Below are 9,351 nucleotides of genomic sequence, written 5' to 3'. Positions count from 1 at the left end.
CGTGGCGAGTGTAAGCCAACTATGTTATCTCCCCTTTTATTATCTATATTACATGGGATGTTGTGAAGATTGCCTAACTTGCGACATATGCCTTCAATGCGATTATGCCTCTAAGTCGTGCCTCGACACGTGGGAGACATAGTCACATCGAGGGTGTTACACAACCATACTCAAATCTCATCGAGCTAGTGCACCAAGCTACCAAAGCTGAACGCCAAGTGCAAGAGGATTTCAAGTATGCCAAATTCTCATCCAAGTCCTACGGCTTCTCCAATAACCAAGCTTCAACGACTCCAACACTGACTACAAGACCTTCTACATCCAACATCGACAAGTCGACTTCCAAGAAAGCTTCATCAACTACAAGCCATCCTCCTACGAGCAACTTCAACCCGAGAGCTTCATCATCATCAACCCCAACCGATGAGACCGTCAAGACGAGTTCCTTCAAGTGTTTCACTTGCGGAGGCCGAGGCCACAAGTCCTATGAGTGCACCAACAAGCGAACCATGGTCTTCAACGACGATGGCAATTATGACTCCATCAGCGAAGGCAAAATGGAAGCCCTCGAGCAAGTCGCCATGCACCGTCAAGTGGAAAATGAAGAAGAACAAGTCTTTTGTGATGAAGACTCAAGTCCCGCACTTGTTGTCTCCAAAGTCTTGACTATCCAACATCACTAAGAAGACGACCAACGATGCCACATATTCCACACCAAGGCTGGCATAAATGGACGATCCGTCAAGGTCATCATCGATGGAGGGAGTTGTCATAATCTCGCAAGTGAAGAACTTTGCTCCAAGCTCCAATTTCCCAAGACGAAGCATCCACATCCATACAAAGTGCAATGGCTTAGTGACTCCGGCACCATCCAAGTCGAGCACCGAGTACAAGTCTCCTTCAAAATCGGCACCTACAAAGACACCTTGGAGTGTGACGTCGTTCCTATGACCGTTTGTCATATTCTCCTTGGACGGCCATGGCAATTCGATAGAGGAGTCGTACACAACGGCCGAACGAACCACTACATCTTCATGATGAAGGGCAAGGAGTACATCCTCTATCCAATGTCGCCAAGTCAAGTGATCACCGAAAAGCAAGCCACCCATCGTGGAGATCATAGTGAGAGAGCGAGCCACCAAAAAGAGAGTGAGCGCCACAAGCCAAAATCAAGTGCCTCCATGATGAGCGAAAACAAGAACCTAGTTCTATTTGCCACCAAACGTGAGATGAGAGAAGTGTGTGAGAACCCATCTAGTGTCCTACACTACGTCCTCGTGTGCAAGGACAATGCATCACAAACTAACACTTCTCACAGTCTTCCTCTAGTGTTGTCTTCTCTTTTGCAGGAATTTCAAGATGTTTTCCCCGATGAGCTACCTCCGGGTCTACCTCCTCTACCAGGCATTGAGTACCGAATCGACCTCATCCCCGGAGCACCTCTTCCGAACAAAGCTCCATACCGTGTCAACCCTGACGAAACAAAAGAAATACAAAGGCAAGTAAAGCATCTCATAGACCACGGACATGTGCGTGAAAGTTTGAGCCCTTGTGCCGTTCTGGTCATTCTTGTGCAAGATGTGATGATAGTTTTTGCATGTGCTCCGATTGTAGACCTATCAATCCTATCACCGTTCACTATAGGTATCCCATTCCACGCCTAGATGATATGCTTGCTGAGCTTAGCGTTGCCACTATATTTTCCAAAATTGATCTTAAGAGTATTTACTATCAAGTCCGCATACAACAGGGTGATGAATGGAAAACCGCCTTCAAAACCAAGTTTGGTTTGTATGAGTGGTTAGTCATGCCTATGGGTCTTTCGGAAGCTCCGGGCACTTTTATGCGCCTCATGAATCATGTCTTTCTCCCTTATATTGGTATATTTGTTGTGGTCTACTTTGATGACATTCTTGTGTTTAGCAAATCTATCAAAGAGCATGTCACCCATGTCCGCACCGTCTTGCAAACTCTTAGAAAAGAGCGCCTCTATGATAATATGGAGAAATGCCTTTTTTGTGTTGATAAGATCGTTTTCTTTGGTTTTGTTGTTTCTTCTAAGGGTGATCATGTTGATGAGTCCAAGATCAATGCTACTAAGACTTGGCCGCAACCAACCAACTTGCATCAAGTACGTAGTTTTCTTGGCCTTGCGGGTTTCTATCGTCGCTTTGTGAAGGATTTTAGCACCATTGCTTCACCTTTGCATGCCTTGAGCAAGAAGAATGCGCCTTTTGTTTGGGGACGATCCCAAGATACCGCATTCAATGTTCTTAAGAATTTGCTTACTCATGCTCCCGTGCTTGCTTTACCCAACTTCGACAAGCCTTTTGAAATTCATTGCGATGCTAGTGGTAATGGCATAGGAGGTGTGTTAACGCAAGAGAAGCACCCCATAGCTTACTTTAGTGAGAAACTTTCTAGAGCGCAACTCAATTATCCCATCTATGACAAAGAGCTATACGCTTTAGTGTGTGTTTTGCATGAATGGGAACATTACCTTCGTCCCCATGAGTTTATCATTCATACCGATCATGAGACTCTCAAGTATCTTAAGGGACAAACAAAGTTGAACAAGCGTCATGCTAAATGGAGTGAATTTATTGAGTCTTTTCCCTATGTAAGCAAGTACATCATGGGTAAACAGTAGAGGATGCTCTTTCCCGCATATGCTTGCTTGTCACACAACTTGAGTTAAATGTCATCGGCTTTGAGCATATCAAAGACTTGTATGAGCATGATGCAACTTTTGCTACTCCTTATGCCAAGTGTTTGTCGAATACATCTTGGGAACGCTATTACATTAAAGACGGGTATCTTATGAGAGCTAAGAAACTTTGCATTCTCGAGTCCTCTCTTCGTTTGTTGCTTTTGCAGGAATCTCATGGAGGAGGCTTAATGGGACACTTTGGACGCGACAAGACGTTCGCCATGCTCTCGAAGAGCTACTTTTGGCCAAAGATGTTTCGGGACATCAATCGTTTCACCAACCGATGTTCTACATGTCGCAAAGCTAAGTCCAAAGCTCAATCTCATGGTCTCTATATGCCCCTACCAATTCCTTACCAACCATGGGAAGACATTAGCACGGACTTTGTCCTCGGTTTGCCTAGAACTCTAAATGGGAAATATTCCATACTTGTCATTGTGGACAGTTTCTCCAGAATGGCACATTTTATTCCTTGCCACAAGATAGACGATGCTTCACATGTTGCTAATCTCTTTTGTAGGGAAATTTTGCGTCTCCATGGTGTGCCAAAGACCATCGTCTCGGACCGCGACGTCAAGTTCCTTAGCTAATTTTGGAAGACCCTATGTGCCAAGCTAGGAATCAAGCTACTATTCTCCACGGCGTACCATCCTCAAACCGACGGCCAAACAGAGGTGACAAACTGCACTCTCTCCGCTCTACTTCGAGTACTCATCAAGAATAACATCAAGGAGTGGGAGGAGTGTCTACCCATCGCCAAATTCGCCTACAACCGAGCACGACACTCAACAACCAGCAAGTCCCCTCTCGAGGTCGTCTACAGATTCAACCCTTTGTCACCATTGGATATTCTACCTCTACCACTCCAAGAGCAAATCAATTTGGATGCAACTGCACGAGCGACCCATCTCAAGAAGGTGCATGAAGATACAAGAAACACTATCGAGCACCAAGTACAATGCCTTGCGACCAAGCTCAACGTCAACAAGCACACTATGATATTCAACATTGGAGACCTCGTGTGGCTACACCTTCGCAAGGACCGCTTTCCACAAGAACGCAAGTCCAAACTTCGACCACGCGCGGATGGACCATTCAAGGTGCTTGCACACTACAACAACTACGCTTACAAGATCGACATCCCTCGTGACAAGTACTCCATGAGTGACATCTTCAAAATCAAAGATCTCTCACCCTACCATGGTGATGAGGATTTCGATCCGAGGACGGATCTTCCCCAAGGGAGGGGAGATGATGCGGAACATCCCAAGATCATCCCCATGGACGCACCTCCACCTCCAACGACACCACTTGGACCAATGACACGAGCCCGAGCCAAAGCTATCGAAGATAAGGTGAACTCACTCCTCTCCGAACTTCCACTTTCTATCCATGAGAGATGGCTACAACCTAAGTCCGAAATGTTGTGCATGATTAGGTACCAAGAGGGTCCTCCCAAAGATGCGCATGAAGACGGACAAGTCCCCAAGTCCACGGATGAGGAGAACCAACGGAAGGAGCCAAGAGCATCTCCCAGGCCCCGGACATCTGGCCCCTGGAGCGCCTTCCTCTACAGCTGCTCAGCCACCAAGTGCCTACAGGCCACGGACATCCGGCCCTTCCCGAGGTCCCGTATATCTGGCCGCCTGCCCGGAAATCCGGACACCCCCGAACCCGAGAGCAACATGGCCAGCTTCACCAGCCCGAACATCCGGCCTCCACAGCCCGGACATCCGGCCCTCCTCGAACGCCCGGACATCCGGCGCGAAGCCCAAACGTCCGGCCTCCCTGTCTGCGCACCGTAAAGGGCCGAGGCCCGTGTACCCCTTCTACCCCTAGAATATATATACTCCACCTCGTCCAACTTTCTAGGGTTAGCAAAGGATTAGCTCATATTTTGTGTGAGAGATTTTCTCATCCACTTGGTGACCTTCTCCTCGGAGATTCGAGCCTCCACCGACGAAGATCCCCCAAGCGGATTCAAGACCCCTCTTTAGGGAAGAACATCAAGACCTCCTCACGGAGAAGAACCGGTTACCCTTTTGTATCGTCCCTAGTTGTCCGTGGACCGTGTATCGTTCTATGTATCCGAGGATCTAGCACATGTGTGACTTCTTCTTGTTAGTTTGAGTGTTCCTCTTGTGTCTTCCCTTGTGATTTCCCTTGTTCCCTCGTTTCCCTCTTTGTTTTCCTCGTGTTCTTCGCGGGATCCGCTCCTTTCGTGAAAGATTGGGCGATTAGGGTTCTACCCTACATCAAGGCCCGTGTATCCTTTCTTGCCCCTAGACTATATATACTCCACCTCGCCCAACTTTCTAGGGTTAGCATTGGTTTAGCTCATATTTAGAGATAGAGAATTGCTCATCCACATCGGATCTACTCCACGAGAGAGACCGCGGCCTCTACGGAGAAGATCCCTTTGGATTCAAGACCTCCTTGCGGAGAAGAACATCAAGACCTCCTCACGAAGAAGACAGGCTACCTTTGTATCGTCCGTTGTTGAATTTGGATCTTGTATCTTCCTTTGAGTTCATGGATCTAGGGCATGTGTGATCATACTTGTTGGTTTGAGTGTTCTCTTGTGTTCCCCTTGTGATGTTCCCCTCGTTTCCCTACTCGTGTTCTTCGTGTTCATCGTGGGATCCGCTCCTTTCGTGAAATATCGGCCGATTAGGGTCCCAACCCTACATCATCTTAGTATTAGAGCCACGTTGATAACTATTTTGGAGCCTCCCTGTTGTGTTTCTAGCCTTGTTTTGTTGTTTTTTGTCCTAGTTCAAAAATTCCCCACCAAAAATAGCCCCAATTGTTTTTTGTGATTTGTTGGTGTGTTATGATTTTGTTGGTTTGGATCCGTGGATTTGCTTCGTTTTGAGTGGATCTAGCTTCCCATCCATTTTCCTCCAATTTCCATTCACAAATTCCTCCAAATTTTGTCGGATTTGACCTCTCCACGCGGTGTTCATCCCGTTCGTCCCCGGATACAGAGCCCGGACATCCGGCCCGTCAAGCCCGGACATCGGGCCCCCGTACATCCGGTCTTCCACCCGGACATCCGACCCCTGGCAGCAACATCTCCATCCACCGCCCCGTTTTCCGTCCATTTTCACCAAATTTGGTTCCGGTGCCCACCATATAGCACATATACTTCCGCATACCTCCACCACTTCCGCATAACCCAACCATTTTGGACCGTTTCGCTCTCTGACACATTTTCTACTTCAAGGTTTGAGAATTTGAGTTGCGGTACCGTATCCTTTTGTGTTTCGGCTATCTAGGTACGGTTCGACATCGACATCACCGTTGCTCATCTTCGTCACGGACGCGTCCTATATCATCACCGTCGTCCTACATCATCATCAACAACGACCACCTCGACTTCACCTTGGTATTCGTGCCACCATTTTGACACCTTACTGGAAGCAAGACCAGTAACCTCATCTTGGTATTGGACATATCACTATTGCCATTACATTGATAGCCATTATAGCCTTACTCCTTTGCGTTGCTTACCCATCGAGACTAGCCATTGAGTATTGCCGGCAATGAGACTTGTGCACATTAGTGATCATACTTCTCATATCATCCATATATCATTGTTGCATATATTGGTATCATCTCTTGTGTCACAAAGTTGTCATTTCATACTCACTTGCTATATCGGTTCGTCAAGCATTGCATGAGAAAAGAGCTCAAACATCAAAGAGCCAAACAAGCTTTTAAGCAAAGAGGAAAGATAAGCAAAGAGCTTTTAAGCAAGAACCATAGCATCATACAACATTAAGATTGTCATACTCGATCATCTTGGATCATATCATAGCAACACCTTGCATAGAACATATTTGGGATAGAAGTGGTTGCATTTTTGCTAAGTAGGTTGTGCACAAGTTCTTCTATCCTCCTATTGTGCAATCGTGCTAGCGTCTCTCTAGTGTTGTGCAACAAGAGCATTTTTGTGGAATCCACATTTTGGCTCACCCTTGGTTGCACAACCCCACTTATCTTTTTGCGCGTGTGTTTCCGTGTACCTTATATGCTTGGTCTACTTGTTACATTGCATCTTGCAAATCTTTTCCAACATTATTGAAGCTCACTTACAATTGCATCAAATTTTGTGCCACCATCCTAACTAAGATCCACCAAAAGATTTTACTTGTGTTGGTGTGAGAAACCGACAAGAGATAGTATCAATTCTGCTATTTCCTTGTCCTACATTGGAGTGATCCTCGATCCACTTTCAACTTCGGTCAAGGTACATTTGGTACTCGTTCTTCTCTTTCTACCACTCAAATTTGTCTTGGAATGATGGAAAGGCCAAGTATTTCTAGCAACCCACTCTTCATAGAGCAAGACGACGACATGAACTCCTTCTTCACCAAGAGTCACCTCTTTGGTGCACAACGTGCTTTGCATCAAGAGCAACAAGCTATGAGTGAACGCATCGACAACCTTGCCACCGACTTGCGACTTTCCGAGCAACATACAAGGGACTACTTCGACCTCAAGCTCGATGATCACAAGCAAGAGAATGACGCAAGGATGGACGAGATTCGCGCTTTGTTGCTCAACCGCTCTTCTTCCACTTCAAGAATGAGCCGTTCAAGAAGCCACTCCGACTTCACCCTCTCCAGCTCAAGTACTCCGACATCGAACACTCTTCGCCGAGCTGCGCGCAACGATCGTCCAACAAGCCTCAATCCCCTACGCGACACCAACTCTCAAGAGCACCGACAACGTCAAACTCAAGAGGCCTTTGCGCTAGCTCCAGAACGGCAACAACAAGGACAACATGAAGAGGAAGAGCGAGCGCGTCTACACCAAAATGCTCAAGATGTCGAGGCACAACGTCAATAACAACAACTCTGTGACGCTCAAGCACTTGCGGCGCAACAAGCTCTACGCGATTCAAGTCGAGTCGTAACCGACCGAGGCCGACAAGCGCGTGAACAAGAGGAAGCACTTCGCGAAGAAATTCAAGAACGAAGATTTCAAGATCGCGTGCATCGTCAAGTTCCTCCTCGAGCTCTACAAGCTCCTCTACAACCATGCCAAGAACAACAAGTTCCTCAAGATCATGAAGACAATGGAGATCCTCCACGACAAGAACAACAAGAGTTTGACAAACCTCCGCGCCAAGAGCATCACGAGTTGAACAATCATCAACAACATGGGCGTCACCATCCCCGACCCCAACACAATGAAGAGCAACGCTATGGCAAGCTCAAGTTCACCATGCCCAAGTTCATCGGAAGCAACGATCCCGAAGAGTTCCTTTCATGGGCATTGAAAGTTGACAAAATCTTCCATTTGCACAATTATGAAGAAGAGAAGAAGATCGCGATGGCATCCCTTGAGTTCCAAGACTATGTCCTCATTTGGTGGGAACAAATCATAGAGCGCCGAGAGGCAAGAGGTGAACCACCCATCACTACTTGGGCACAAATGAAGGATGTCATGAGAGCACGCTTCGTACCTACCTACTACAACCGCGACCTCTTCAACAAAGAGCGTTGAAGAGTACTACCAGGTGATGGATATTGCAATGATACGAGCCAATGTCATGGAAGATGATGAGCAAACAATGACACGTTTCTTGAATGGACTCAATCATCCCATCAAGAAGATCACCGATTTCCAACCATACTCCAATCTCATTGAGCTAGTGCACCAAGCTACCAAAGCGGAATGCCAAGTGCAAGATGATTTCAAGTATGCCAAGTTCTCATCCAAGTCCTACGGCTTCTCCAACAACCAAGCTTCAACGACTCCAACACAGACTACAAAGGCTTCTACTACCAACATCGACAAGTCGAGTTCCAAGAAAGCTTCGTCTACTACAAGCCATCCTACTACGAGAAACTTCAAGCCGAGAGCTTCATCATCATCAACCCCAGCCAATGAGACCGTCAAGACGAGTTCCTTCAAGTGTTTCACTTGCGGAGGCCGATGCCACAAGTCCTATGAGTGCACCAACAAGCGAACCATGGTCTTCAACGACGATGGCACTTATGACTCCATGAGTGAAGGAGAAATGGAAGCCCTTGAGCAAGTCGCCATGCACCGCCAAGTGAACAACGAAGAAGAACAAGTATTTTGCGATGAACACTCAAGTCCCGCACTTTTTGTCTCCAAAGTCTTGACTCTCCAACATCACCAAGAAGAAGACCAAAGATGCCACATATTCCTCACCAAGGCCGGCATCAATGGATGATCAATCAAGGTCATCATCGATGGAGGGAGTTGTCATAAGGTCGCAAGCGAAGAACTTTCCTCCAAGCTCCAATTGCCCAAGACGAAGCATCCACATCCATAAAAAGTTCAATGGCTTAGTGACTCCGGCACCATCCAAGTCGAGCAACGAGTACAAGTCTCCTTCAAAATCGGTGCCTACGAAGACACCTTGGAGTGTGACATCGTTCCAATGACCGTTTGCCATCTTCTCCTTGGATGCCCATGGCAATTCGATAGGGGAGTCGTCCACAACGACCGAACGAACCACAACATCTTCAAGATGAAGGGCAAGGAGTACGTCCTCCATCCAATGTCGCCAAGTCAAGTGATCGCCGACAAGCAAGCCACCCATCATGGAGATCATAGTGAGAGAGTGAGCCACCAAAGTGAGAGTGAGCGCCACAATCCCA

Source organism: Triticum dicoccoides, chromosome 2A (genome assembly GCF_002162155.2).
Source record: "Triticum dicoccoides isolate Atlit2015 ecotype Zavitan chromosome 2A, WEW_v2.0, whole genome shotgun sequence".
NCBI lineage: Eukaryota > Viridiplantae > Streptophyta > Magnoliopsida > Poales > Poaceae > Triticum > Triticum dicoccoides.
The sequence above is the reverse complement of the archived record's forward strand: the minus strand, read 5'-3'. Positions refer to the sequence as shown.